General features: G+C 41.1%; 1 long non-coding RNA gene across 3 annotated transcripts in view; it reads right to left on the bottom strand.

Annotated features, from left to right (window-relative positions):
• The window catches only part of LOC115305647, a 99,530-nt gene that overhangs the window by 64,361 nt on the left and 9,309 nt on the right, over positions 1–25,860 (bottom strand). For all 3 annotated transcript variants that reach the window (XR_003914912.1, XR_003914913.1, XR_003914911.1), the window contains exon 3: positions 13,370–13,453. This is a non-coding gene — a long non-coding RNA (uncharacterized LOC115305647). The remainder of the gene's footprint in view (positions 1–13,369; positions 13,454–25,860) is intronic.

The raw sequence follows: 25,860 nt of genomic DNA, 5'->3' as shown, positions 1-25,860 counted from the left end.
AAGTGTAGACAATGGGAAACTCATTTATACAAACAAAATAAAAATTGCTTAAAGTTTTCTTCAAGCTCTGTTTCAGGATCAAGACAAATAGAAAAACCGGCCCAACGGGTGACTAGGTGGTAAAGCTCTATGCCTGATGTGGCTGCACCTGTTTAAGCAAATAAGAGACACTCTGGCTGAAAAAGCACATCGAATGACACTGTAAAACTATATATTTTAATGTGCTCAGCAGACAAATCTGAACAACTGGTCGACAGGCTGGATTTAACCCAGCCCTTTTCTTTGTCTGATAGCTGAATAAAAGAATGGATTTTAATAATTGAACAACTGCTGTTCAGTCACTATCTTTTCAACAATAGCTCAGGACATGTTGAGGCCAAACTGACAGAGATTTTTTTTCAGCAAGATTTGCTAAATTTTTCAGCAAGTGCTACTGATGTTGGTGGGGACGTGGATATGAAGCAAGAGGGCGAGAGGCTCAGGTCCAAGCCCGAACTCACCTGACGGCCCCACAGGCCACATCATCAGGGCACTATGGGTGGGAGAAAATGGTAGGCTCTGAGAAAACAATCTCAACAAATGGAGCAATGGGTTGGATTCAAAACCTTCTCTTTAGACAAATTTGCAAGGAACTGGAAAGTGATTTTCAAGGCTTACTCAACACTACTGGGCTCTGGCTTACCATGGAAAGATAAAGGAAAGTAGGTTTCCAAACTCAAGGTGGAATTTTCTGTTTTTCTTCAAAAAGGAAAAAAAATAACACAACAAAATGGAAAAATATAGGGGCACTTGGGTGGCCCCATCAGTTAAGCGACCAACTCTTGGTTTCAGCTCAGGTCGTGATCATGTTCATGAGATCAAGCCCTGTGTCGAGCTCTGTGCTGACAGTGTGGAACCTGCTTGGGAGTCTCTCTCTCCACCCCTCCCTCACCCCTACTCCCCCCTCAAAATAATAAGCTTAAATATATATATATAGATGAAGTAAATTAATTCACCTAAAATAAAAAGGGTCATTAAAATCCATCTCGAAATGCAGGCTTCTTCAGCAGATACTTTGCCAAGGCAGATTTGTTCAAGACGAAACTGTTGAAGTGTAAAAAGGAAGCTTGAGAGTCAGATGAAGAAGGTGCTCGTGAGATGTTGAGACTCTTAACTTTGCTCCTGTGCGACGGAAACATGTGGTAAAACAAAGAGCATCACCAGTCATTTGTTCACTGAGAAAGTCCTTCGATGAGTATTTCCCCGAAAACACCCAACCTCCCACACCATCCCAGGGACGCCCTCTCACCAGGAAGACACACTTACAAAATCTTTCTACCAGCAGGGGCCTGAAAACGTCACAGGAGGAATTCTGGGCATCCCCCCTTGCTGAATCCCCTCCTAGCTTATAAAGCAGCGAAGAAAGTCACCCCATCTCCATTACTGATGTGGAACAACATCGCTCCCTTGCCCCGGGGCCCCACAACCCCAGCATGAGTTCATTCTTCTCAGCCGCTCAGGTGCTTGAACAAAACCAAGTTTGAGAAGCACTGAGCTCAGCCCATAACCTCAAGGCTCACCTGACTATCGCCAGGGGGAAGGAGACAAGCACTAGACACTGCTGGCATTGCCACTTCCTGTTTTGCATATTCCAGGACTGCACCTGCCCCAAAACAAGGCCACCCCTAAGGACAGGAGGTCCTGGCAACACAGATGAGGGCTTTGTCTGCACTACAGCCTTCTTTTCACTTGGGAATCCCTCCTCTCTGCCCATCCTCATCCTTCACCCTCACTGCAAGGACAGGCCCGGCATGGTGCCCCACTCCCATGTCCACAGCAATGGGCACGTGACACAGGCCAAGGAGATACCTTTCATTAGAATTGCTTTAGCGACAGTAGGAAAAAGAGGGTCTCCTTTCTTTCTGAGTCAAAGCTGTAAGGGCTGCTGTGGCCATCTTTCAGACCCAAGGGGAAAATGAGGCCAACGTTCAGATTTATATTTATATTGAGTCCCCACAGAAGCCAGCTTCACCCTCCGCTTTCCCTCTTACGTAAGTCAACAAAGTCCATGTTTGGCTTAAGCTACTTTGAGTTGGAGAGGGGAGATGTGCAAGCCCAACTTTGCTCAAGAAAGTTAAGACAGTTGCTTTTTTTCAATAGGAAAAGAAAAATGTATATCTAATAATATACTCAGTTACCATTTCCGGTAAAAAAAAGAAAAAAAAGAATCCTGATTTGGACAGGAAATAATTTGTCACAAATACATTCATTCATATAAACAGCCACTTAGGTTTTGCAGAAAACTGTTCTGACTTGATACTTGAAATCTTATTAAGTAAATGGTTTCATTACAAGGTTCCTGGTTATCTTGTAATATATTGTGACACTCTGATACATTTGAGGGATCACATCCAATACTTATTAAAGAATTATGTCCGACAGGCCAGGGTAGCATTTAAAAAAATAATAAGCAAAGATGTTTCACAGTGAACTGTTCCAGGCTAAAGCCTCAGAAAGGCTTGTATAAAGGAAAGAGCAGGGGTTACTCTGAAGAAATGTTCCATCAGAATAAGAAAAGCTACTAAAAGAAAAAACTCCATGGGGTGCCTGGGTGGCTCAGTTAAGTGTTGAACCTCAGCTCAGGTCATGATCTTGCAGTTTGTGGGTTAGAGCCCCACGTCGGGCTCTGTGCTGACAGCTCAGAGCCTGGAGCCTGCTTCGGATTCTGTGTCTCCCCTTTTCTCTGCCCCTCCCTTGCTCATGCTCTTTCTCTGTTTCTCGATAAAAAATGTTAAAAAAAAATTAAAAACAAAAACCCCACCAGAGGTATAACCGCAGCATTTACACACCCTGCAGGATCCAAGCCAAACCATGGAGAGCAGCAGCCGGGATGCAGACTTCCCCACTGGGGTCTGCACAAGCCGAGCCCTGGAGGGGTGCAGCACATGGCGGTCCACCAGAGGCTTGGACCGCCTGCACCCACTCCCCAGGCAATCAGTGCTGCTGGAGCTGGAGTCAGCACGTTAGCTCAGGCCACACGCCGATGAGGTTTATGGTGAGAACGATCAGCGTACAAGGCAGCCCTGATGGGGATCAGTTCAAAATGTATTATGGCAGCACAGAAAATAAATCCTAGTACCAACAAAGCTCACGGACCTTTGATCTTTCATGACTTTGGAACATACTGTCTGAGGCCAGTCTGCTCACCAGATATGTCACTTCCTCCGGGGGCTGCCTCTGGGCTCCTCCTATTCTTGGTACAAACCCCCAACTTAAGTCTCACTACTGACCCCTTCTTTTTTTTCGCACATTTGCTTCCTATGATGGTCTTAAACTCTAGAAGAACAGGCATGGAGGCTTACCGACTTTGATTCCAGGCCAGGATTCTAATGGGACTTGACAGGCTGCCTAACAAATAAATATTCATTAAAAGAATAAATCATATTTCCTTTCACTTTGCCATAAAAACAAACAAAAACAAAGAAAATGACCAAAAAACTCCCACAAAACTTGAATATTAGGATCTGAATAAAAGACATTCCAAAAATGTAAGGGAGCCCAATGTAGGCTTAGGGGTAATGTGAAATAATCAAGGCATTTATTGTTTTTTTTTTAATTTTTTTTTTTTGAGAGAGAGCACAAACTGGGGAGGGGCAGCAAGAGAGGGAGAATCCCAAGCAGGTTCCACACCATCAGCACAGAGCCCCACGCAGGGCTCAAACTCACAAACTGTGAGATCATGACCTGAGCCGAAATCGAGTCAGATGCCTAACAGACTGAACCACTCAGGGTCTCTTAGGCATTTATTCTTAATACAAGAGAAAGAGAAAGCTTAGTTTTTGATAAAAGAAAAAAAAAATTCTAACTTCAACAGATCTCGATTCTTCCCCCATTTTCAGTTTGTCATCAGTTTTCTTAAATTTCTCTGGGTTCAGGTATCTGAGGCTCCCTCCCAACACTGGGATTTGAAGGTAACTCGGGTCAATTCGGGGTCAAACAGCAGACACTGAACACGTCTGGCCTTCCTCTCCGCAGGCCAGCTATGCTCAGAGAGAACTGTCAGCCCTCCAGCCATCTCCGCCACCTGCTATGAGAAATTCGCCTCTTGAAAATCACATCTTCCACCCAAATGCATTCCTTTTCTCCACTCATGTGCTGCTCATTCATGACAAGTGAAGCGGGAAAGGGCGGGGGACAGAACACAGGCCCCTCTGTCAGCCAGGCCTCCAAATGCACTCCAGCAGCCCCAGGGCCCTGGGCTCAGAACAAAGAGATACCCCAGCTCTGGGCCAGGGGGGCAGACACGTGGACCCAGACAGCCAACTTCCGCTGCCAGGGGCCTCTAAAGGGTGGAGAAGCATCAGCGGGGAATCCCTAGATCTGCCCACAGGTAATGGTGCCCTGAAACACGGGGTGGTTTCCATCCCTTCTGGAATTCTTCAGAAGCCCTAAGAAATGATCCAGTCAGTGGTAACAGGAGAGCCCCCACTGTGAGCTGTCAGGTGGAGACTTAATGCTTGTGTCCCCCGCCCCCCACATTCACATGTTGAAGCCTAATCCCTGGTGTGATGGTATTTGGAGGTGGGGCCTTTAGAGGGAATCAGTGCATAAGGGTAGACCCTTCATGAATGGGATTAGTACCCAGAGAATTCCCTCCCCACCGCCACCACATGAGGATGCAGTGAGAACTGGCCATCTAGGAGTAGGAAGTGGACCCTCTCCAGACACCAAATGTGCCAGCACCTTGATCTCAGATACCCCAGCCTCCAGAACTTTGAGAAATCAATGTTTGTTATTTAAACCTATGGGAAGGCGTAAATAGTCTCTGCATTGTGTTACGGCCACCCCAACAGACCAAGACACTTGACAATAATAAGACACTTAATAATTCCCTGCTTCTGTGGGCGAGGCTCCCAAGCCTACTGCCCCCCAAATTGCAACCACTCTTCCTCAGCCGAATCTGTGACTTCCCATTAAAGTTTCTAAGTCCACGGAGCTCATACCAGTCCCTACACCCATTGCATTTTACATGGGTGTTTGCGTAGTAACTGAGCATGCACTGAATTGTGACATAAAATATATTGTTTTGCAATGCTATCGAAATACCCTTCCCATGTCTCTCTCACGAGCAGGGCTTATATTTTCTCACATTCTTTTTTGTGCTTTTAATCTCCCCAAATATCTACCAGAGGTCCTCGTGTGGAGTAGGCTCTCAATTATCTGTCCACCAAATTTCTTTTAAAGTGTAATTTTCTCAAGTTCTTGCTCATTTCCCCCAATTGCTCCTTTCAACGGCCAAGACAATCATTTACTGGTGAACTTAAAGAATTAACTTCTGTGTACTTTTACTGGAGGGACTGTGGGAAGGATGATCCTGGGAAAAAAGACTCTTGAAATAAGAAAGCCAAGATAAGGGCACCTCGGTGGCTCAGTGGGTTGAGTGTCCGACTTCGGCTCAGGCCATGATCTCATGGTTCATGAGTTCCAGCTCGACATCGGGCTGGCTGCTGTCATCACGGAGCCCACTTTGGATCCTCTGTCCCTCTCTCTGCCTCTCCCCTTCTTGTGTGTGCTCTCTCAAAAATAAAAAATAAACATTAAAAAAAAGAAAGGGTAAAAGATGCAAGAACTTAACACTATTCTGGAAATTTGATCATTCATTCAAAAAACACACTCAGCTTTGGAGGGCAGCAACAAATTCATCACCTCTGTTTCAAGGACTTGCAGTAAAGAGAGGAGAGAGGATGTATGGGCAAAAAGGTACCAAACTCCAGGTGTGCTGTGCACGAGAGCATACGGGCTCTTGCACACACAGTAGGTGCAGCTGGCCATGCTCTTCATGGGCCTGGCTGCTCCTCGAACATTGATTTCAGCTTCAGTGGCACCTCCTATAAGAAGCCCTCCCTGACCAGCTGGTGTAAGTAGGCTTCTCCCCACCCCCATTTTCCTCACAGCACATTCTGAGCACCTAATACATTTGTAATCCTGGGTTTTCTTGGTTCACTGCTCATGTCTGTCTTTCTGGAAGGAAAGCTCCATGAAGTAGGCCTATTCTTTGCACAGCACCCTGCACAGAGGAAGTGTGTGTGTAAACAAATAAATGCCGTGAGGACCTGAGTAGTGCATCTGCTCCCTCCTTGGACTTGCACGAAATGGGCAGGGCTGCCACTTAACAGTGTCATTGTCAATGCCGCTAGCACAGTGCCCACTACTCAGTGCCCGAGCAATGACTGCTACTTCCTCCCTTCTTCTCTGGAGCCAGGTGACCTGGACTAACACACATGCAAAGTGTGACATCCTCCTTGGCACAATCTATTGGGCCTATGTCACCAAGGAGGGTAGGAACAGAATGGGGGAAAGGCAGGTGGAAAGGAGGGAGGGGCATTCCAGGAACAGAACGTAAGCTCCAGCTTATACTGACCTGGGTTGAACTGGGAGCCTTGGTGCATTCCACACCTACCCCTGCACCAGCCATTCAAGTATTCTAGTCATTGCTCCATTTCACTGCTTCGCCCATCATCACTTCCTCCATCACGGAGGATGACCCAGAGAGATGCAAGACCTAACCTCCAAAGACAAACGACATGCACAGGTACCTCAGGAGTTCCGGGGCAGAAGTGGGGTGCATTAATCTAACTTTTAATACATTTTTTATTTTTTTTTAATTTTTTTTAATGTCTTTATTTTATTTTGAGAGACAGAGCAGAGAGTGAGCAGGGGAGGGGCAGAGAGAAAGGGAGACACAGAATCTGAGCAGGCTCCAGGCTCTGAGCTGTCAGCACAGAGCCCGACATGGGGCTCGAACCCACAGACTGTGAGATCATGACCTGAGCTGAAGTCGGATGCTTAACCGACTGAGCCACCCAGGTGCCCCTTAATACATTTTTTAAAAGTATTACCACTCACTTATGCACAGGATTTACATTTAAACAGAGATGTTTGTAGATCTGCTTAAATTGTGTAAACGTGGTGCCCATTTTTTAAATGTTTATTTTATTTTTGAGAGAGAGAGAGCAAGAGAGGAGGGAAGAGGCAGAGAGAGGGCACAGAGGATCTGACATGGGCTCTGCGCTGACAACAGTGAGCCTGATGCAGGGCTCAAACTCATGAACCGTGAGATCATGACCTGAGCCAAAGTCAGACGTTTAACCGACTGAGCCACCCACACACCCCAATGTGGTGGTAATTTTTAATGTATTATTATCTTTTCAAATGCAAGGGGTGTAGAAATGAGAGTTCCACAATTATTTTTGAACACACGTAATATAAACCACTAAGTCATAGAAATTCTTTATCCCTGGTTACTGGTAATTAAAGGAAACTTGGGGGGGGAGGCTGGGGAATATTTTCTCCTTCAATTTGCAACTCTCCCCTGAAAGATTTGTCAGTACAGCCAAAGATAATGTAGGCTGCATAAATATTCATGACGAAAAGAGAAAAGGACTGTATGGTGAGCTGCATAATGCCCTCCCCACCACAGAGATCCACGTCCTAATCCCTATAACTTGTGAATGTGACCTAATATGGCAAGAACTTTGCCGATGTGATAAACATTAGGATCCTGAGATAGGGAAATTATCCTGCGTTATCTGGATGGACCCAACATAATCCCCACTGTCCTTAAATAAAGGACACAGAGGGAGACGGACTCCAGAGGAAAAGGTGAGGTGGAGGCAAAAATAGAGACTGGAGTGATATGTTTTAAAAATGGAGTACAAGGGCACCTGGTGGCTCAGTTGGTTAAGCGCTGGTGGGTTCGAGCCCCGCATCAGGCTCTGTGCTGATAGCTCGGGGACTAGAGGTTGCCTCAGATTCTGTGTCTCCCACTCTCTTGGCTCCTTCCCCACTTGCACTCCCTCTTTCTCTCTTCCTCGCTCTCTCTCTCAAAAATAAATATTAAAAAAAATTTTAATGAAGCACAAGTCTATGGATGAAGGCAGACCCTAGAAGCTGAAAAGATAAGGAAAAAGTCTCCAGGAGGAATGGGTCCCTGTTGGCACCTTGATTTCAGCCCCATAGGACTAGTTTTGGACTTCTGAGTCTCAGGACTGTAAAAAAAAAAAAGAAGTCTGTTCTGTTTAAGTCTCTGACAATTTGTGACAGTGACAAACAGAAAACTGTAGAATGATTATTTGATTCCAATTTGTTAGATCAAAAAGCTAATTGATAAAGAATAGTTATATCGGGGTGCCTGGGTGGCTCAGTCGGTTAAATGTCTGACATCAGCTCAAGTCATGATCTCACAGTTCGTGGTTCGAGCCCCGTGCCAGGCTCTGTGCTGACAGCTCAGAGTCTGGAGCCTGCTTAGGATTCTGTGTCTCCCTCTGCCCATCCGCTGCTCATGCTCTGTCTCTCTCTATATCAAATATAAATAAATACCAAAAAAAAAAAAGGGAAAGACAAATTCTAAATTCTCATTCTCAAACTTGTAACTTGTAAGTTTCTCATTGTAAACTTGTAAGTCTGACCTAATAAGTGCTGTGTGCCTTTTCTCTTTGCAAAAGCTAGACTTCTAGTTCCACTGCAGACCACGACCTTCCCATCATTAGCACATTCAGGATATAAGTAGAAATCTGTAGTCTACTTTTATTCTATCATACAAGTATGTTTTCTTGAATCTTATAGTGTGTTTAGTTCTTAGATCTAATTCTTATTACATATTAGGATTCAAAATATCTTTTGGAATTGACTCCAATCTAATTTTCAAATAGGAGTAAAAGAGACACAGCAATTCATCACATCAAACTTTGAGGAATACAATCTATGATCCACTCTGACTGGGTCTTGGGCTGTATTTGTTCGCTAAATAATACACGTCGAAGTTTGGATGAGAACTCAAAATTAATTAACTTAATTAATTGTATACCCATCGCTTTCTCTCTACGTCTAGACACTGTTTCAGTAATAACAAACCAATGTTTGATCAATGCAGAGATGCCTCACTTGAGAGGATGGGTAAACATGTGAGCTGCCAAAACTTACCAGGACCTGAAACTATGATTTATCCTGGAACCATCTGAAGGATTTATAAACAGAATAATAAAGAAATGAAAGAGAATAGCCCCATCTTTGCTTAATAAGAATAATATGTAACAGCCTGAAACTCTAAGAACAGAGAAAATAAACTCAAGTAACTTTGTACCGGAGTGCTTTGATTAGATACCCTGAGTAGTGTATCTTCCAGCAATGAAAAAGAACTGCAGGAAATAGTGACCCTTACCTGGTGGTTGGCTTTGTGGTGCCACTGATGCTGGAATTCAGAGGCTCTTTTATGTGTTTGTAGGTAGCATAAAGCAAATGGCTAAATATACACCTCCTCTTAGCAACCCAGGTTTTCAAAACAGGAAAAGGAAGAGATACATGCAGAATTAGGGAAATGTGAGGAAGGGCTGGGTGATGGTGGATTTGAATGGGACACTAGCGGTATGAATGAACAACTTTTTTCTTACATTTACGTCCTCCATCTGTCTAAAGGAAAAGCCTAGAAACGAGGACAGCACATCAACAAAGAGCACACGTGATACCCAGATCTTGACTTCTAAGTACCATTCCCACAGAAAGGAACCAGGCGCCAGAAGAAGTGTCGGATTCCAATTTGCAATGAAAGCACAACATGAATCTGGAAATTATATCATCCCTTTAAAACTGGAGAGGTCTTTTGATTTTCACCTAACGGTCCAAACTTGGAGTTACTCAAGGAGGGATAACCGAATCACACCCGCCGCCTGATGCAGTTAAATGTCATGTACAACATCACTTCCAGACAAAGGTGTTCAACCTGAATCTAATGATTAAGAAATAAGACAAACCTAAAATGTGGGACACATGTCATGACTACTAGCCTGGAGTTTGGGAAAAAGAGAATTTCTTGAAAAACAGAAAATGGTGGGGCTCTTGGTGGTTCAGTCAGTTAAGTGTCTGACTCTTGATTTCGGCCCAGGTCATGATCTCATGGTTCGTGAGTTTGAGCCCTGCATCAGGCTCTGAGCTAACAGCACAGAGCCTGCTCAGGATTCTCTCTCCCTCTCTGTCTGCCCCTCTCCTGTTTGTGCATTCTCTCTCTCTCATAAAATAAATAAGCATTAAAAAAATCTTTAATGTCTTCAAATCTCCTGTCATTATTTTGCCCTAAATTAATTTCTGCTAAGGACTATGTCTGCCTGAAGATATCCATTTAATACAACAGCAGCTGTATTAAAGAACCAAAGAAATGGTATTTTATAGATTATAAGTGATTTAAAAAAATAATAATTAAATGGGTTATGGCCAGTATAAAATAATGCGGCATATTTATAAAGAGTCATAGCCAAAGCCACCAAGCTAAGCTCTTTTCATGCATTCTCTCACCCTCCCAACGCCTCTCAGGTAAATACTGTCATCATTCCCACCTTACAGATGAAGAAATTCAGGCTTCAAAAGGTCACATACCTAATAGATTATCAGGGCTGTGATTTGAATTCAGGGAGTCTGACCCACAAATAACTTTTTTAATTGTGTGAACTTGCAGGAGTGAAAAGAGGAAATCACCCATCGGGAAACAAAAGATGTGCACACATTCTGAGAAGATGACTATGACCTAAGAACATGCAACCAGAAAAGAACAGAATACAGAACGCCTCAAAAATATATACAATTTGAAAACAAAAAAGAGCTACTAGTATTTAAAAATACGACTGCCAAGTGAAAGCTTCGATAGGGGAGTCGGAAGATAAGGTTATGGAACTCTCTCGGAACACAGAGCAAAAGGACAAAGATGAAAAAATGAAAGAAAAGAGAAAAAGACAGAGGATTAATTCAAGAAGTCTAACATTTAACTAATAGAAGCTCCAATGACCACAGAAAAGTGAAGTGGGGAAAGGAAGAGAAGAAATTATCAAAGAAATTATATAATAAAATTTCCCAGAGCGAAAAAGAGATGTGTGTTTAGACTTCTAGACTCGCCAGTTCTCACTCTACTGCCTCTCGTTCTCCAGTCCACCCAGTTCTCTGCTTGATGATACTGGAGCTGGACGTGGATGTGGGCAAGACTTCTCCTTTGCCAGCCGACATCCGGCAGGAGGGAGGGGCTTCCCTGTCGGGTGTGCTTTCGCCAGCTGGCTCCGTGGCACCCAGTGGCCAGCAGCACACAGACGCTCCAGCGAGTCTTAACAGCACCTTGCAGGTGGGCTCCAGGGAGTCTAGCGGGCACCCAGGAGGGCTTTCCAGGGTGGGATGGAGCATCCTTCGCTTCAGCAGGTAGCATACCACCTGGGCCTGGGTGCACACTTCACCCAACCGCTCTGGCACAGTGGGCCACAGGTCATGCCTTCCCCGAGGGGATGATCAGCTTTGGGGATAGGCGAGGGGTAGTCACTTCCACAATGGACCTGCAGCAGTCCTGGAGGGAGCAGATGCTCCCTGTACCCCCACCTTCCTATATTCTTCACTGGTTCTCTTTCCCCATAGTAGCTCATCCCCGGCTAACCCCTTCATAGTTGATCCTCTGCTATTCATTAGTAATTCTTTACACTTCCCCTGTCCAAATTTCTGTTTGATTTTTGTCTCCCAAATAGAACCTGATACACCCACTGACTACCAAATACAATAAATGAGAAAAGACTCACACCCAAACACTTGACTATGAAATTGCCAAATATTAAGGAAGAAAGAAAAAGGGAAAAACTCTAGGAGCTTCCAAAAATGAAACAAGAGTCAGCCAAAGACGTTTTTTTTTTAAAAGTCAGACCAGCATGTGACTTTTCACATCAACAACCATAGGGCAAAAATTTTAACATTTAGGGGAAAAAATTTATTTCAAACCTATAAAGCCATACCAATCATAGTAAAGAACATTTTCAAACATGCAAGACTCAGAAAATTCACTTCAATCAGAGGAAGTCATGTGAGATTATAGTCCACCAAACTGAGGGTCAAAAACAAGAAAGGGGAAATGTAGCATACAAGAATGATAGAATAAAGCCTAGGATTCCAGGAAAATTAGCAGGAGCAGATCTAGGAAGCAATGAGAAAATTAACAAGTGGGCTCCACAAAGGACGTCTTCAAGAGGAATGAATTCATTTCAAGCAACAGACAAATGAGTTAAAACCTAGAGATTATTAGGAATACAGTAAAGAGATGTGGGTCTTCCCTAAACAGGGAGGAAAAAAATAGGCCAACAAGACTCAAGAAAAACAATTGCCAACAACAAAATATAAGACATAGCCAAATGTGCCATGATTTTGAGCATCATGTGAAATTTCACAGAGGAACCCATTTGAAAACAGCATTAGAAATGTCCTCCTTTGAATGATGCTACAGTTCCGATAGTAGAATTACAGAGAGGGAAGTGTAATTAAAGCACATTACTTGGCCCTATGGCAGATAGTATTTATATTAACATGCCCATTGGCTTGTAATTTTGAGACTCAGCCTATGAACAATGCAAAGCAAATAGTACCAATTGGAAAAGGCTAATGTTATCAGTCTCAACACGTAAAGACACAGCTGAGAAAAGTTGAAAGATGGACAAGTGGGAAAAAAAGAGGCAGACAGAAGAGTTGTGGTACTTGGTATCCAAATCTCACAAAATTTGGCGCGTGAGACAAAAGTAGGTAGAACAAGACACAGAGATCTATAACTCTTAAAACTGATATAGTAACGAATAGTTTATACAGTGATAAAACTAAGAAGTTAAGCATGCTTCTGTGTGTCGGGGGAGGGGAGGTTTCATTTATCATAGCAGACATCGAATCAACAGATAAAACCCAAAGCAGATGCATCAAAACAACTGAGCAAATATGTTACTAGAGTTACAGAAGTAATAACCACGAAAGGAATTAACAGGAACCATTAAACATATGTTGCCTCTGGAGAACAAGACTTGTTTTTCATCATGAGGGCTTCTCTACCACCTGATTTTTTTCAGCCACATTCATCAACCACTTCAATGTTTAAGAAATAAGCTAGTGCCAGAGTTGGCAGACTTTTTTCCATAAACAACCTACGCCAAACATGTTAGGCACTGTGGGCCATACAGGTCTCTGGCAGCTGCGTAATTCCGCTACTGTATTGTGAACAGACAATGTGCAAGTGGATGGATGTGACTGTTCCAATAAAACTTTATTTACACAAAGAGGTGACAATCAGATTTGGCCTTTAGGCTGTAGTTTGCTAAACCCTGATCTAGCCCCGGGTTTCCCAAACTATGTACTGTAAGGATACTCTAATAATATCCAAGAGTATTCCTCCAAAGAAAAAGGGAGAGAGGTCCCATGTTCAAAGAGTTTAGAAAATGCCAGGCTAAATAAGCCTAAGCAGTCTTCTTTACGCCAGGACCACAGCCTCGAATGTGCTGATGAGCCTTGAATACTCAATGTGGAACTTATCTGGAGTACAGAACATTTCTCCCACCTGACGCATCCACGGAGCATCGAAGGCCACTGGTGTTAGTGGACTGGTTCAGGAAGCAGCGTCAGTCATCATCAAATTCCTAGCCTGTAAAGATGAATAAATAAATATGACGGGGCACGTGGCAGGTGACTTGCACAGGGCTAGGTGACCAGATGGTGTCAGAATGGGACAAGGGCCAGCCAGCACAGGAAGCTTGCTGCCTCTCCACAGGGCCGTCCATTCAGGTACCTGCACAACAAACCAGTGCCAAGCTAATTATGTCTATATCCCGAGTGACTTCAAGGGACACACTTCAAAACAACGTCACTACACAGACATAACAATACCTTAAATCTCAAAACGCAGAACACTCTGAGGCTAGATTTTATTTTCTTTAGAAACATCATGATGTGAGCTGAAGTATAGGAGTCTTATTCACTGCGGAGGTTTCATCTCTAACATTGATTGGGGGAGGGGAGTAGAAACGGTCAAAAATAAAGAGGAACAAAATAAAGTTTTTTCTCAACTTTTTTAGGATTCCAGTGCATAGCCTATTATTCAGTGGTGCAAGGCACACTTTATACTTTCTAGCCTGTAAGTAACAAGTTCTTGGTGATTAAGCCCTATCTGAACATTCAGCACCGAAGCACACGGCATGGGTGTAGGAGATAAAAGAAGCTGAGGAGGGCAGGGATAGAAGAAAATGGCCTTGGGAAACCTAACTTCTGTGAAGATAGTACTGAAAAAGGAAACAAAGCAACGTATTCTGAAACAGAGATGTTCCGGATATAAACGGAAAAGAAAAAAAAAAAAAAAAAGAGGAGGGAAGGCAGAGTTTAACCAGGTGGCTCAGGCAAGGTGGAATTCAACGGAAGTGGATATACGCACTCTGAAAATAACATTCTGGTTCATAAGGTGGTTTCTTTTTTTCTTGTTTTAATGTTCATTCATTTATATGTTTGTTTTTGAGAGAGAGAAAGCACAAGTGGGGGAGGGGCAGAGAGGGAGACACAGAATCTGAAGCAGGTTCCAGGTTCCCAGCTGTCAGCGGTGACCTGAGCTGAAGTCGGGTGCTTAGCCAACCGAGCCGCCCGGGCATCCTTTTAAGGAGGTTTCTGAATTTTAGAAGGTCTTACATCATTTTCTTTAGCTCACAAATCAACCATTCCATTTGGCTCATGTTTTACAGGTGCACTTTCATAGCCGGAGATTGCGAACACAGATGGAGTTGTAAAAGCATCCCTGGGCGACCGAGCTAAGGGGAAGCTTCCCCTCACACTCTCACCAATGGCGGGAACATTCCAGAAGCATGGAATGCCACCTTCGCTGACAGAATTCCCGTCCAACTAAGACCAGTCAGATGGCTCCAGAGCTCGTCAGTTAGTGGCCCACGGGAAGAGGAAGACCGACCGCAGCTGACCTACAACCCTTGGCCTGTCGCAGCGTTACAACCACAAATCATCCCTGACTTCTTGTCCTAAAGGCTTCACCCAGTGGGAAGCTGTCCAACCCTTGAGCATAGCCATCAAATCCTTTGGAGACCACTAATTGTATAAGACTTCCTTTGCTACACTCCTAAAGTTCCTGGTGCTGCGGGACCAGACAAGGAGGCAGCAGCTGCGAGGCAAGAAAGGTGAGAATCTATCCAGGTGTTGATGCAAGGCCCTGACATTTAAATGCCAACCAGTCCCGTGCCTGCCCCGCCCCGTACAAGAACCATCGGTTACACAATGTGTTTAATATGTGGCAAGTGTGGCTGAGGAACTGAATGTGAACCTTTAATTCTTCTGTTTACAAAAAAACTGAAGTAGTATAAAATGTCCATTAGGCACAAATGTATTGCTTTAATATTGCCTTTCAGTTTACTTTTTTTAACTTTTTTTAAATTTTTAGTTATTTTTGAGAGAGAGAGAGAGACAGAGCACAAGGGGAGGAGGGACAGAGAGAGGAGGAGACACAGAATCCAAAGCAGGCTCCAGGCTCTGAGCTGTCAGCACAGAGCCTGATGCAGGGCTCGAACTGTAAGATCATGACCTGAGCCCAAGTCAGACACTTAACCAACTGAGCCTCCCGGGTGCCCCTTGAATACATTTCACTTTAAACACTATATTGCTTAAGATGATGTTGGTGCATAGCAGTGTATGAGTCTACCCAGAAACGTATCACTGATATGTCTTTACATATTGTGTTAACAAGACGATTCAGCTAAATGATTTTTTTTACACACTGATAGACACTGTAATGTGTTTATATGAATATGTTTTGCAGACAGCACAAGGTCCAGTTATAATTATGTAACTTGGAATTGGTAATTATATATATCAAAATAGAGGGTTTTAATTAACTATATAAATAATTTATTTTTCTGGTTTATAAAATAGGGTTAAAGTTTCAAATTTAAAACAAAGTCTTAGTATTGATATAAAGCCAAGTGGAGATACGAAAGCTAGTACTAAGACAAAAACCGTAAGGGAATAAAGGGACTAGAAGAAATAAAAAATGTCATGATCAGTACCAACCGCAATTTGCTATGGTAGAGAAAAATGAAATAATCTGTTTATTGCATCAAAAGATCAAAGATGATAAAGCAGGCAATTTCGCAGAAATTAAGCAGATAATTAAAGGACAACTTCAGCAAAGATTTAGTGAACACAATGCTGAATTTCCTTTTAAAAGTCTAAAAGGAATCAGTGAGATTAGTCACCTAAAGTCAGAATTAAATGACTAACAAAAAATTTTTTAATGATTTTTAACAAAATCTGAGCTTGTAACTTTGGCCAGCTATCAAACACCAAGGATTCTTGAACAAAATAAAAGAAAAGCAAAAATATTTTTAGGGAGAGATGGTTAAAAAGAAAAGTTTTTTAGTTATGGAAATTCTGTTAGAAAACTATGAGGAAGATATAAAAAAGATATTGTACAAAAAGTGAAAGATTTTAAATTAAGTAAGAAAACAACTGCCTATAGAACCCAAGATCTTGCTTTGTCTCAAATGACTTCCAATTTATAAAACAATGTTACTGATTCCAAGCTGAAAAAAATTGAACTCATGGCATAGATACTTGTCAAAGAAGAATTTTAGTCAGATATGAAAACATAAAGTTTCTATTGTAATAGTGCTCTAGTTTTGTTTGGTCAAAACTCTAGGCTTACTAAACTTAATAAGAGACTGGTATTCTCCTAATGCATCATTCTACTGTTTGATATTAATTTGGCTTTCTGAAGCACAGTCTATGCAAACTACCCTGGATATTGTTGGTAAAACTGTTTAGATATACTAAACACATAAATGCTATACATTACCACCAGTTTACAGAATGGCTGAAAGAAATAGAGAATAATTAAGTCAACAATCATGTGTTCTTTTCAAGCAAACCTTTGGTTGTGTCACGGAATAGTTTTAATAAGATTCACCCTAATAGTTAACTCCAGTTCAAGACTTGCTTTAAGCAAAAAGAATCTTGCCAAATAATCAAGACCAAAAAAAAAAAAAAATTGCAGTGTGATTGATGTTTTCTCACAAATATCACACTGCATATAAACAAGCTAAATTTCAAGCTCTTTAATAAAGGAAAAGCCTACTTATGACCCTGCAAAACAAGTAGGAAAATGTGAATCAAAATTGATACTTTTTACAAATCAAGTAAAAAAATAATATTTTATACATTTTTCTAACTTGTACCAATGTGCAGAAGAGATTTAATCAAAAGAATTATAGTCCTGAAAATCTATAAGAAAAATTTGAAGAACACTTTAAAGAGATTAATAAATTCAGTTGGTTTTTAATTTTTATAATAGTCCTTTGAATTTAATGTTAACAATTCAGAGCTGGCATAAGAGTTAATGAATTTATCCAACTTGAACAAACATAGCCTTAAAACGGATAAGCTTTTGTTTCAAAAAATAAAATCAATTCTTCTAAAAAACGTGGGACTGGTTTTGTCAATTAAAATGACAACTATTAAAGGAAAATGATTTTTGTCTTTTGATTCAGTTATCTGGAAAACTTAAGTATGTTTGGGACTTGGTTACATAAATCTACTTCTTCAACTATGAAGTTTATGGAATCTAAATATGGACCAAGTATTTCAGATGAAAATGTAGTATCTGAATTTAGACTTGCCATAATTCTAACACATACACCAAACCTGAAGACTTAGTGCAATAAAAAAGTCTCATAAATATTTTTATAGTGATTACATGTTGAAATAATAACATTTGGGACTGAATGGGTTAAAGAAAATATATTATTATTAGTTTCCCCTGGTTTCTTTTAACTCTTTCAACGTGACTACTAGAAAATTTAAAATTATAGATGTGGCTCATATTTTATTTCTTTTTTTTTAATTTTTTTAACGTTTATTTTAGAGAGACAGAGTATGAGTAGAGAAGGGACAGAGAGAGAGGGAGTCACAGAATCCAAAACAGGCTCCAGGCTCTGAGCTGCTCAGAAGCCAATGCAGGGCTCGAACCCATGAACCATGAAATAATGACCTGAGCCAAAGTTGCTTACTGAGCCACCCATGCACCCCAGCTCACATTATATTTCTGGTGAAGAGTTAGAGACTCTGGCTACTCAAGCAGTCTTTCCCCAGAAGCATCAATATCATTGGAAAATTTCTTAGAAACACACACTCTCACGCCCTAGCCGAAACCCACTGACTAGAACTGGAATTTTATTTAAAATCCCATGTTTGGCCAAGATGAAGTAATAGGAAATAGATTTATGCATTTGCCCTAGCAATGAAGAAAAGAACGGGGCACGCCTGGGTGGCTCAGTCAGTTAAATCTCCAACTCTTGATTTTTGGCTCAGGTCATGATCTCACAGTCATGAGATGAGCCCTACATGGAGCTCTCTGGTTAGCATGGAGCCTGCTTGAGATTCTGCCTCTCCCTCTCTCTCTGTTCCTACCTCTCTTCTCAAAAAAATAAATAAATAAATAAATAAACACTTTAAAAAAAGGAAAGAAAAGGAAAGATGTGAAACAATGTTTTTCAGGAGACAAGATATCATAAAGTAAATAAAGTGACCCTATGATTGTCTCAGCTTATTGTCTTAAGAGATTTTTCTGGGCAAGACATGGAGAGGAGAACACAAGAAGAGCCCAGTGACTCCCTGAGTTGAGGATACAGAGCTGAGAGTCTTCGGGGACAAAGAGTCTGGAGGACAGAAGGCAGCTGCACACAGAACTCTAGAACCCTCAAAGAGTCACCACTGAGTATTCAGCTGAGTACTGATCAATGTATGTGTGTGAGCAAACTATCTGTGGCTAGGGGAAAAAAATAAGAGAAAGGATTAGAGGTAACACTACCTGGTGCTCACATAGGGCCAAGAACAGTACCTGTTTCCACCAAACAGACTAAAAACCGCATAATTCAGGGGCATTCAGGACTCAGGAAGATCTCGCTTCTGTAGTCAGGAATAATTAGCCCTAGACTGAACACTGCTCCAGTCCCACCTAACAAGCGTTAGAAAGCAAGACACAAAAGAATCAACTGTCTCCATCTAATTGAGCTATGTCCCAAAACAAAACTCAAGTATATTTTATTAATACAAAAATATCTAGCACCCAAGAAGATAAACTCACAATGTCTAGCATTCAATCAAAAATTTTCCAGCATGCAAAGAAGCAGGAGAATCCAACCCATAATGGGGAGAAATATCAATCAATTGAAACTGACTCAGGATTAAGATAGATATTAGAATTAGTAGACAAGGATTTTAAGTAGAGACATGAATATACAAAAACACAAATCCAATTACTAGAAATGAAACCTATAATGTGTGAGGTGAAAACCTCTAGATGGAATTAATGCCAGACAGATATCACATACAAAAGAATTGAACCTGAAGACACAGCAACATCCAAAATTAAAAATTAAAAAAAAATTAAAAAATAGAGCATAATTGAGTTGTAGAGACAGCTCAAGCAACTTAATATATATGTAATTGGAGCCTTTATGGGGAGGGGAGTGATAGAAAATTATACCTGAAGAAAAATGACTGAAAATATTCCAAACTTAATAAAAATATAAACCAAAGAAACAAGGAGCCTGACTAACCCCAAACACAAGAAATATGAAGCAAAATATGCCAAGGCACAACATAAATCAAATTGCTCAAAACCAGCCATTGAAGAGAAATCTTAAAAGCAACTACAGAAGAAGAACACATCAACAAGGAAAAAGATGAGAACAACAGATTGTAGGTCAAAAACAGTGCGAATGACAAGACAGCAAAGCAACATCTTTAAAGAATTGAAAAAATAAATCGCACAGCACCTGGGTGGCTCAGTCAGGTGACCGTCTGATTTCAGCTCAAGTCATGATCTTGCAGTTTGTGAGTTCGAGCCACACATTGGACTTGCAGCTAGTGCATAGCCCACTTCAGACCTTCTGTCCTCCTCTCTCTCTCCCTCCTCCACTTGCACTCTCTTTCTCAAAAATAAATAAAAGATTAAAAAAATTTTAAAGAAAAGGAAAAAAGAACCCTGCCAGTCTAGAATTCCATACCCAGCCAAAATATCTTTCAAAAAGTATAGAAAACTATGGACTTTATCAGACATATGAAAGTGAAAAGAGCTTATCAGAAGTAATCCTGAGTAACATGAAATGTTAAAGGAAGCTCTTTTGAGCAGGAAAAACAAAAGGACATCTTGTAGAAACATGGATAACAAAGGAATAAAGAACACAAGACATAAGAGTTAAGTAAATATGTTTTATTATTTAAATATTTTTCAGACAGAAGTGACTTCTAAAACAAAAATAATAAGTTTGTGTAGTTAATAATAATATGTAGAAGTAAAATACATGGCAACAGTAATATGAGGCCAAGATAGAAGTATACTATTGTTAAGTTCTTATATGTGAAGGAGTTTAACATCACTTAAGGGTAGTCTGTGGTAAGTAAAAGATGTAGACTATAAACCCAAAAGCAACCATTACAATAACTAAACAGAGATACAGCTAGTAACTCACCCAAGAAGAGGAAATGGAATCATAAAAAATACTCAAATAATCCAAAAGAAGGCATAAAACAGGCAAAGAGGATAAAGGATGAGACAAATAGAAAACAGATATTGTCATACTGGAAACATAAAAGTAAGAGTCAATTACATACCACCTACAAGAAGTAAAATAAAAAGACAAACAGGTTAAAAGTAAAAGGATAGAAAATGACACACAATGATTACATCCATCTAAAGAACACTGAAGTGGCTATATTAATACCAGATGGGAGATTTTAGAGCAAAGATTATCACCTGTTATTAAAAAAAGGTCATTTCATAATGATAAAGTGACCAGTTCATCAAGAAGATATAACAATCTTAAACATCTTAACCACCTATATACCTTAACAGCTATGCTTCCAAATACATGAAGCAAGGAGAAAGACAAATTCATAAGAAGAATCATATATTCCAACATTGGTCTGTTGATATTTACTAGGAGAAGTAGACAGAAAAATCAGTTAATCCATAAAAAATGTGAACAAGATCCCCAGTGATTGGAATGCACACTAAAGCCTGAGAAGCACTGTTCTATACTACTCTTAATGGGTAGACAGTCCACGTTCAAGTCAACTTCTGGTAAGTTTTTCTTTTGGCTTCCTACTGGTACCATTGTAGCCAGTGCTCTTTTGTCTGACTTGTAGGCTAAGCAGGAGTTAGAGAAGGCATTTCCAGGAAAGCTAATCTTGAAAAATAAACCATAGAATTTAGAGATGGTAGAGTTGAAAGACTGAAATTTTTCGTTGTATAGACCTAGAAATTACATCAGCGCCTCCACTTAGATTTAAACTCCTTGACATGGAAGGAGCCTAAATGTCCATCACCTGACGAATGGATCAAGAAGATGTGGTATATATTTACAATGGAGTACTACATGGCAATGAGAGGGAATGACATATGGCCCTTTGTAGGAAAGTGGATCGACCTTGAGGGTGTCATGCTGAGTGAAGTAAGCCAGGCAGAGAAGGACAGAAACCATATGTTTGCACTCATAGGTCCAGCAGGAAAACAAGAGAGACCTAATGGAGAACCAGGGGGAGTGGAGGAGGGAGAGAGAGTTGGGGAGAGAGGGGGATGCAAAACTTGAGAGACTATTGAATGCTGAGAATGAACTGAGGGTTGAAGGGGAAGGGGGAGGGGAGAAAAGAGGTGGTAGTGATGGTGGAGGGTACTGAAGGGGAAGAGCACTGGGTGTTGTATGGAAAACAATTTGACAATAAAATATTATGGAAAAAAAAAGATAGTAAAAAAAAATAAATAAACTCCTGGATATTTAAAGTACTCATCTACAGGATTACACTAAGAGCTGTGAGGTATTGTGTAGACGAGGCTTACTTAGCACATAGCCTAACACAGAACACACACTCAATGACACGTGCCCTTCCTGCCTTCTCTACCATGCTGACCTTCGGTATGAACACTCCTGGCAGGAGCTGGGCTTTCCAGCACATCTGCTTGAATAATCAAGTAAAGATAGGGAAGGTGAAGATACTCAACAGCAAAGTATGCCAGCATCTCTATTGTGATCACTGAAAATTCTGAGACACCTCTCAACAAGCCAATACTTTTACTTCTAACCTTTGTGAAGAGTTACTTTATTTACAGTGATGATTTCCCTTCTCCCAACAGCTGTTGTCTTACATCTCATAAAGGATTAACAAAGAAAGGTTGAGTTGGACACCTTTATAACAAAGTCTCAAATTGTGACAAATACATCAGAAATAATGATGACACATTTAATTTCTTTTTCAATACCATGAGAAAACTCTATCACGTGTTATTGACTGAAATCAAGAGTGATAAAAACAGGGATAAGAGTCAGAAGACCTGGTTTCTAGGCCAGGCCCTGTTATCTGCTTCCTTTATCATCTTGAATAGAACAGATTTCTTTGTGAGCCTTTATTTTGTCATCGATGAAAGAAAGATAAGAAGCAAGCTCTGTTCATCCTACAGAGTGCAAGAATTAAAAGGAGATGTGTGTGAAATCATAAAGCATACATTAGCACAAAGTATTATTTCCAATGATCATGGTCATGATTCCTCCTATCAGTATAGAAAATTAAGAGGTAATTGGAGGGGGTGAAACTGTTAAACAGGTGAAACTGTTAAGCTACTGGCTTAATACTGGCCCAAACTCTCCCTGAAAAAACCTTACTAGAAAGTTAAGAAAAGAGTGGCAACATTATATTCAATAGAGCTAGACAGAAACAAAGTGTGGCTGTGGCCTTTGGAAGATGCACACATTAAAAACAACAGCAAGCAGTGTTTTCACAATGAGTTGGACACAACACTGGACCATTCAGTATCTTTACCAAAAAGCAGTCCAAACCCAACATAGACTAAGGGCACTAAAAACTCCAGTCCTAATTTGATAGTTTTATTCTTAAATTTTTACTATGTTAGCGTCAAGTTTACACCTCTGGAATCCCCAGTTGTATGGGTGCCCTTTACTGCGATTTAACTACCATATATTTGTTAGCTCCATGCAATGGAGAGTAAATGTGACCTTAGAGTTGGGAGCTCCATATTTAAATCTCAATCCAGTCACCCACTGGATACATGATTTCGCCTAGTCATTATACCTGCATGGGCCTCAAAACTGCTCATCTATAAAATGCAAGTAACACTACCTACTTCACATGCTGGTTGTGATTACAACATGGGTCATGTGACAGGGCCTAGCACAGTGTCCTGCTCATAATAGTGCTCAGAAATATTCATAGACTTGAATACGCATCTCTTATATTTAAATGACCGTTATTCACAGGGCTCCTTGGTGGCTCAGTTGGTTAAGCATCCGACTTCGGCTCAGGTCATGATCTTGCAGTTTGTGAGTTCGAGCCCATGTCAGGCTCTTTGCTGACAGCTCAGAGCCTGGAGCCTGCTTCAGATTCTGTGTCTCCCTCTCTTTCTGCCCCTCCCCTGCTTCTGCTCTGTCTCTCTCTGTCTCTCAATAATAAACAAATGTTTGAAAAAATTTTTAAATAAAATAAAATAAATGATGATTATTCACAATCAGTCATTTTCATAGTACTTTCACTGAAACTTCCAGTATTCACTGTTAAGAAGACTTTACTCTTACTTAGCAAGAGCTGTATGTCCTACCTGACTGTGAATGAGACTTCAGGGAATAATAATCCTAGAAAAAAACACCTTGAGAGGGAAAAACTCTGTCATACTATGCAATCTTTTAAACTGTCTCCACTTTCCTATCCACATGGAAACTAAAAGACATTAAATCTGCAGGCAGGCATCCTCGAGTTTACTATACTTGGTGAGGATAAGGCCCAAATACAATGGACACAGCTCTCCCACAGCTCAATAACTCTCCCCCACAGCCCCAAGAATTGATAAACTAATTGGAAAATACAAGATGAATCAGAAAAGCCACTCTTAGGTAACCATCAGCAATCTATGTGAATTTGGCAACCAAAGAGGAAAAAAAAACTTGGGAGGAGAAAAAGAAGTGGGTGATGATTACGTAAAAATAGCACTTAACTTTTGAAAGCCAACTCCTAGCTGAAATGGGACATGATGGAGAATAACATGTGTGTTTGGGACCATGGTCATGGAGCCTGCCGTACGGGAGTGGGCTTATAAATTTCAGTAGTTCCACAATGAGATACTAGGCAACTATTTGAACCTAGAACAGGATCTGTGCTCAGAATGAAAGGGGCTTTCCACGATTAATTTGCAGTTTCCTTGAAGGTAATTTTTTTGGTTGTTTTGTTGTTTTTGGTTTTTTAAGAAGCCTAGACACTAGAGATGGAACTAATTTGTTCAAGGAGAAAAGAAGAATAAAGTGCTTTCACTGCTTGCTCTAACCAATTTATGTTTCCTTCCAACACTGTGAGAACCAAGTAGAGCAAAAACTGCCACACGATGAAAGCTTCTATTATTTTAAAAAAGTGATGAGGACGTTTGTGTTTTTAAACACACACACACACACACACACACACACACACACACACATGTTGGGTTTACATAAATAATCAACCAAAACATGTTTCTACCATATAATTTTCTTGTCAAGCATATGATATTTTTTTCCCCTGGAAACCCAATGTCGGAAGTATATGATGATGATTGTTTTTTCAACAGATAATTGGATAATTCCGGGGTCAGAATTTAAAAGTCTTATACCAAATTCATGTGTAGGAAGAAATAGTCTAACATTGCTTGAAGTTAAATTGTCTCTAAACTTGAGCTCACGGTCTATCAATTTTTCTAGGGATATGGGTTCTTTGCCTTATTCCTAGAGCTTTTGAAATGTAGTAGACTAAAAAATTGCAGTCTTTTAGGGGCACCTGGGTGGCTCGGTCAGTTAAACCTCTGACTTCAGCTCAGGTCATGATCTCACATTCGTGGGTTCAAGCCCCACGTCAGGCCCTGGCTGAGATCTCAGAGCCTGGAGCCTGCTTCCGATTCTGTGTGTGTGTGTGTCTCTCTCTCTGTCCCTCCCCCTCTCATGCTCTGTCTTTCTCTGTATCAAAAATAAATAAAACATTAAAAAAAATTTTTTTAATTGCAGTCTTTAAAAAAAAAAAAGCATGTTTATTCCCAAATATTCAAGCACAGAATTTCCTCATTCTGGCACACGGTTCAGAGTTCTGTCTTTCCACTTGCACTAAGAGCTCTATCTGAAACAGGACATATAGACATAGCCCTATAGCAGATTGTGCCTGTCAAAATTTCTTCTTGAGCCCCAAAGTGATTCACTCTAAAGAAGACCGCCCATTGTCCTCACAGACTCTCTCTAGAAGAAGGCAGGATCCAACTTCCCTTTTGAGCTTCTCCTTTCTTTCAAGAGCAGTAGGTTCCCTCCACCTGCCCAACCAGTATTCTCACAATCACAACGAGGCATTATCAGAAACACAGACTTGTCATCCTTAAAAGGCAGAAAAGGGGAGATAAGAGCCAGGTAGCCTACACCATGCTGACTTGTAGACAAGACTTCGGAGAGCCTGTGAGGCATGTACTGGTATGTTTCTGCTTTGTCGTGAGGAAGGTACTCTTTGCTTCACCAAGCCTGAAACGGAACCACTTCCCTCACCCAAACACAGCTGAAAACAGTAAGGCAGAAAGCAGAGGCTGTGGGCTATGACGCCCGGCACCAAGAAGCGGTGGAGAGCTGTGGGGTACAGTCCCTCCTGGGTGACAGTAAGCCTGGCAGCCAGTTTCTGCAAAGCTTGGCAAAGGGAAAAGAAAGCCTCTTTAGAAATACAGTTGGCAAAACACTGAATATAAAAAGGATACTCTGAGCGACTGCATAATTACGGACTCAGAGTAACTCTCAACTGGATCCCCATAGTGTTATCCTTTGTATGCTAGCGGGAAGTCTAGACCTCCACTGCACATTCTTTTACAAAATGGCTCTCTAGACTTCCTTCTCCCTTCATTACAAAAAGTGATGAAGATGGACAGAGAGGGGAAAAACATAAACCTGGGAAGATATTGATATGTTCTCTCATCTATTGCATAAGGCTTACGACTTTGGATCT

The sequence above is a fragment of the Suricata suricatta genome, chromosome 10, assembly GCF_006229205.1.
Source record: "Suricata suricatta isolate VVHF042 chromosome 10, meerkat_22Aug2017_6uvM2_HiC, whole genome shotgun sequence".
Lineage (NCBI taxonomy): Eukaryota > Metazoa > Chordata > Mammalia > Carnivora > Herpestidae > Suricata > Suricata suricatta.
This window is presented reverse-complemented; position numbering and strand designations above follow the sequence as displayed.